The sequence below is a fragment of the Passer domesticus genome, chromosome 8, assembly GCF_036417665.1.
Source record: "Passer domesticus isolate bPasDom1 chromosome 8, bPasDom1.hap1, whole genome shotgun sequence".
In the NCBI taxonomy this organism is placed as follows: domain Eukaryota; kingdom Metazoa; phylum Chordata; class Aves; order Passeriformes; family Passeridae; genus Passer; species Passer domesticus.
The window spans coordinates 53352557-53358773 of NC_087481.1; the positions used below are offsets into that span (position 1 = coordinate 53352557).

General features: G+C 41.3%; 1 long non-coding RNA gene across 1 annotated transcript; it reads right to left on the reverse strand.

Moving 5' to 3' along the window:
* Positions 1–4408: 4408 nt before the first annotated feature.
* On the reverse strand, positions 4409–5925 carry LOC135305899 (uncharacterized). The gene is made up of 3 exons (XR_010366890.1): positions 5807–5925; positions 5074–5186; positions 4409–4962 (listed from the first exon to the last, which is right to left on the reverse strand). It is a non-coding gene; the product is annotated as an uncharacterized LOC135305899 (long non-coding RNA).
* Between the last annotated feature and the right edge of the window lie 292 nt (positions 5926–6217).

A 6217-nucleotide genomic window follows, 5' to 3' on the forward strand; every position in this document is an offset into this window, starting at 1 on the left:
CTGACAGCTGTTTTCTCATCAAGGCAAAAACATGCCTTTCTCTATTCATGTCCTCCCTTCTGATGTTGTTGCTGTGTCACGTCTATGGATTGAGAAAGGAACTTGGCTGAGCATTTCTGCCCCCTCGCCCTGGAAGTCACCATTTAATAGAAATGTTTTATAACCTTGAGATCTGTGGTTGTCTTACAGAAATTTCCAGATCTTAACTTCTCCTGCAAAGTCACTATTGTTTTATTAACAGTTATGACATTTTGTATGCAGAAGTACACTTTTTTTGTATTTAGAAATACATTTTGTATTCATAGCATCAGTAGGATTCCTCTCACTTTGTGAACAGTTTTAAGCAATGCTTTGTAAAAGGAGGTTAACAATTTGCACTTAAGCAAGAGAGATAAACCATTTTTCTGCTACACCCATGTGAAATGAAAGCAGCAGAGTCAGTGCAGGGGAGGAAGGGGTCCTAACTGAAATCCAGAAGTTAACACTTGACTTGTTAATTTTACAAATGCAAATTTTCTTTCACCTGATAGCATGTTTGCAGCATAGAACCCCAAATTTATGAATGCCCAAACAAATCTGCTCAAGGCAATTGATCACTTACTGAACTACACTTAGAATCATGAGAGTGCATTTGAAATAAGCCCATCTGAAAATCTCTTCTTTTTAAGAGGCAGGTTGAGAATAGTCACTGAGAACTGTCACTCTTTATTTTAAAATAACAATACAGCATGTAAATTATACTGCAATATGTGTAGCATTTGGGCTGTGAACTGTCTGCTTAGTTGTAGGTGGAAGGTTGATGCTTCTTTTTGTTTCATTTTCATAGTCAACAGTACCGTGTGAGAATACACAATGTCTTGTAACCTTCTGGCTGCTCCAGCTTTGGGAGCAGCATTTCAGGCATTCTAGAAGAAGAGGTGTGAAAGTTCAGCTGCCTGCATAATTCCTGCATGAACTCACTTCAGTGGCACATTGCTCATGCAGGGTTACATTTCAGCTGAGGACACAAATCTGACATCATGTAACAAAAATACTTAAATTGAGGAAAATCAGCTGTGGATTTTTAGAACTGAGCTCTCTAAGCAAAGTCTGTGGGAGGTATAAGGCCCTATCTTTTAGTGGTTTCTCTTAGTAGACCACTAAAATAATCCAGATCAAAACCACCTCATTAACTGAGGTGGCACAGTGGAAATTAGGATTATATCTTAAAGATGTAGTATCTACAGGGAGCTAAACAGGTGCTAGATTTCTAATACATGTCATCTGCTGTTAATGGGGCCTGATTCATGTTGCATTATGCAGTGTTGGTCAGAGTAGGTGGAGTCAAACTGAATTACAGCTGATGGGGTTCTTTAAGAAGCAGAGCTGCACTCTGCCAAGTGCTGCTTTAGAAGTTGATTCTTAAAGTCGGTGCTACTACTGCAGAGTTAGGTACAACTCAAAACAAAGTGAGGTTTCGTGATGTGGCCTAATAAGGGAAAGTACATTTGGCTGCCCTGGAGCTGCCTAGCTGGAGACTGGTGCTCTGAGTCATAGGCTCTCTTTGTTTCCTCTTGCTCAAGACTAAACTGCGCCCAGTCCAGTTTATGTGTCTGGACACATCAGCATAGCTACAAATCCTGCATATGGGCTGGGAGGAGGGAGTGGCCAAGGAGGAAGCAGCTGAAGATTCCCACCCATTCCCTGTGAGCTCCTGACCTACTCTGTGCAGAGCCTGTTTGCTGCCTTGACTCGGTACCAGCCATGTGTGGAGCTGGCAGGGGAGGAAGGGGATTCCTCCTTCTCTTGCCTTTCTGCAGGGTGGTGGTACCTGCTCTGTGCTTTGACCCTGGCTGTCAGCTGGAAACTTGGCTTTGAAACTCATGTAGAGAGCACTTAGGAGTTCAAAGCCATAAGAATTATGTTACATTAATTCTCAAATACAGCTGTGCACAACAAACAGCAGCTGTGCTGTTGAATGCAAGGTTTTCAAATACACTGTGCATTTGCAGCAGCCATTTCAAAAAATTGAACAAATGTCAAGCAATGCAATTTATTCAAAAGCAAACGATCCCCTGTCAGTGAAAGGCACTGATTCAGCTCATCTGAAAGTAGCAAGAGGAATATGAAAAGCCTGTACATGGAACCACAGTAAAAGCTTAGGCTATTTTCTGATTGCACTATCTTGTCCAGCTAGTGCTATTTTAAATGCCAGTAGTGGCCTGTTCTCTATATTTAAACCCTCACAGCAGCAAGGCATTGTGTTTCCTGTAAATATAGCACTTTGACTATTTATTTACAGACTGCCAAGCCAAGCCATGCCCCGAGGAAGGGGCAGCAGTTCCATTGCCCCCAGGAGCAGGGTGAGACAGGAGCTGGTGTCTAATTCCTCTCCAGAGGGAGGGACAAACCCTTTATCTGGGATCTGTTTTGCTTTCAGCTTGGTGTTGGCTCAGCTGTGTTTGCAGGCAAGGTGGGGAAGGAAAGGGGTACAAATCACACTCCACCCAGGAGGCAGGAAAGCAGCACAGCAATTTGTGGAGGCAGATTCTGCCCCTGCACCTCAGGTCAAGGTAAGTCAAGGAAAGCCCTCATCCAGTGTTCTCAGTGAGTGTATCTCTTTTAAAAATAATTTTAATAAAAAAGTAGCTTCTGCTGGTTGGCACACAGCTGCTGAAGAGGACAAATCTCCATCAAGGTATACTTAAGAGAAAGTTTTAATTTGTTACATTTTCAGATCCCTCCTTAAATGTGCATGTCTTGATCTTTTTAAATACTCAGGTAATCAAATAGAAGGCACTATATCATGAACTCAAATAAAACGTACACAAATGTGGGGGAAAATTGGCTTAGACTAAAGGCCTAGTAATAGGCAATAATTTCTGTCCTGTTGTGTCCAAGAAATAAAATGCAGATGTCCTAGAAACAAATCTTAGTGCTGTAAAAGTTGAATATCATAAAATTTTGGGTTTGTTACAAAAGCCAGCAGTAAAACAGTTTTTCTGACAGAAACAAATCCAGCCCTTCTGGGCCACTTGGGTAAAGGAGGCCTTCAGGAAAAACTGATCTGTGCTCAGCACTCACTGGGGAAGACAGATTGAAGCCAGAAGTTAACCATACAAAATACCATTTCCTGGAGCCTTGCTGTAAATATTAAAACTCCAAAGCCAAACTTCTCTGGGTAGATACAGTACTGCCATTAATGAAATGTGAATACAATCATTTTAGCATTTAGCAAGCAGTGGTTTTATTGGCACTTTCACCTATTTATGTGAAGTGGTACAGGAGAGCCAAATGAACAAGCGTGTTTATTATTTTTTTAGATAAATCTTTTGCTTAAAGATAAATGGGTGACACTGAGATCCATTGGCCTGGTTGCACAAAGAAGCAGCTTTTAGACTGGATAATTTGGGTTCCTGAGCTCTGCCCAAGGAACACATCCATAGGATTGTGCAGGGATCAGTCCCTGTGCCCGTGAACCACGAGGGGACCGTGGATGGTGTGTAACACTAGAGACCAGTGTAACTGAATGCCAGCCCCTCTAATCCAGAGCAAGAGTTATTTTAAGAGGGGCAAGAGGCTGGTTACAAAGCAGGGGAACACACCAATTCTCAAACACCTTTCTAGGATCTATAAATAAGTAACTTAAAAAGAATAAAGAGTCTAGTCAGTTGTTCCTGCTGATATTTCCACTCCAGAAGCTGGAAATCTGCATGAAGGAAGGAACAGGTCCAGCCAGCCTCTAGTTTCCATATGTCCCTGCACCAGCAAATTGCAGGGCAAGCAGAAGTGGAGAATCTCACATTAAATTTCAGACTGTAAGGAGAAAAGTACATTTGCCACATATATTTCAGAAAACAATTCCAAAGGGCACTGATCTGTAAGGACACACTTCATGTTTCAGAATTAAAAATGTAATCTGAATTTCTTCATCCCTGGTTCTTTACATTTGACATCTATTCAAGGACTGTGCAATGTTCTCTGACGTGTGCCACAACAAACACAGAAATCACTGACAGGGTTTGTACTAAAGGATGACGTTGTTGGAAGTCTTGGAAAAAAGGCTGGAGATAGAACAGAGATGAAAATAATTAACTATTTCTAGTTAATTATTTCGTTTCTGATGAAATATGGTGCCTATGTTAGGAATGAGGTGAGCAGGCAAGAAGATGTAACAGACTTTGAAATATTACTACTTGTATCTATTCAGTGGATAGATGATGTCTGCTGTTCATCTGACTTCACAAATATAAAATAATTTTTAAAAATGGGGGGTTACCTGATTTTTAAATCAGTAAAAGAAATACACTGAATTTAGCAACAATGGGATTATGATTTTAGCCTTTTTTTACTGCATTTCTGCAGCCCCTGACAGTGAACAGATGAGATTTGCAAAATCATCCACATGGGTTACTTGAAGCCCTGATTTATTGCTCTTCATCATTTTGTGAACTTTGAGTTCTCATCCGTTTCTGTCTTGTCAGGAAAGCTCCGCTCCTTCCATTTGCAGAAACGAGCAGTGTCTGGAATAATTCCCTTGCGCGTTTCCCACAGGGTTGGCAGGCAGATAATGTGTTTTTTTTTTTCTGCAGCCCATACTGATCTGTGGCAAAGAATAGGAGTTGTCAGCACTCTGTCTTGCCACTCCAAGTGCAGAGCTCAGATTGTAAAATCTGTTAGTGAGAGCCACAATGTTTAACCCAGTGCGAGCTTTCCTATTTTATTTAAATCAGGATGAGATAGAAAGCAAGGAAAATCTAAAGCAGTTTTCCCCAGCAGCCACGCATGCAGCAATTTTTACTCCCACAGGACGGATGGAATGATAACACACATCCCTAGCTGGGCATTTCAGTAGGTGTTGGTGAGTACTTGGTCCCCAGGACCTTCCCTCGTGTCACAGTTGATGATGAGCTCCTGCCTCATCTCCATTCCTGCTCTCCCCAGCTGCCTTTCCACAACCTTTAAATGTTTTTTTCCCTTGACCTATTACCACATAGAAAAAAAGAGCAAGACAGAGCATGTAAAGGTTGATCTTATAAAATATAGAAATATAGATATTTTTGTCAAAAAAAGTGCTGGGAGTTCAACTCTAACCTCTCTCATCAATTAAAGGTGATCTTGACCTTGAGCCAATAATCTCAAAGGTTTATCAAAGTTCTGCATGACTGCATACCCAGTATAAAGCCAGCTCATAAGATGCAACATGCCTGGGAGAATGAAAACAAGGATCAAGGTAATTGTAAATCAATCCAAATTGGACTTCTCTCCACCCAAGAGTGAAATCATCCAAGTTGCTTTAAAACTTTGGAAATTTGCACTATGGCAGATGGAAGCATCTGCTGGTGCTGAAAGTGCACTGAAGCACTACCAAATTTAAAATGGCCTTATTTGTTTCATTTGGTTCCTAAGATTGTTAACTAGCACCCTGACAAAGATTAAATCTTGTACATCAGAGGTACCTTTTAAGTCTAAAGTGTAGTTACTTCAGTATGCTACTCTGTGACAAATAAAAGTATCAGCACTGAAGTTTAGCTGTATGGATGTATTAGATTACACTGAATAAAGGATATAAGGTAGGCTTGGATAACAATATCATAAACAAATATTGCTGCCTAGAAACAGCAGGCATAGACACATTAAAATATTTAAGGTACCTTTAATATTAACTACCTAGCAACAAGTTCCTGATTACTTCAAGGAAAATAGGTGGAGGAGAAAAAAAACTACTGGAGAAGGCACGAATCATAGCAATTATTATTGTTATACCTTTTTTTCTCCCCTCAGTAACAATTAGACACGTAACTCTTGTTGTATAACACACAATTACCTGCTTAGGGAATCCCTGCCTTAAATAGTTTGTGTTTGACTACGCTAAGAAAGGGACATGGTTGTGAAATTAGAGGACGTGGATTTGACAGAGCTGAGAAGCTGCATGGCTGAGCTCTGGTTCTCCCATGCCTCGGATTTACAGTGTGAGCCCAGCAGCCCCTCTGTGTGCTCATCCCTGGTCTGGGATTGCAGTCAGAATCTGACATACCCAGCTGTGGCACGGGAACCTGGGGCACCTCACAGGATCTCATTTGACAAGAGAACCAGGGCAGGGCACGGGTCTTGATGCCTCAGGTTTAGCTTTTCTATTTTTCACATTCTGTGCTGCTTTAGTGTGTGGGTCTGGGCTTCACATTCTGGGATGGTGAGCTCTGCACAGAGCAGGGAGACACAACAATTCCTGCTCCAG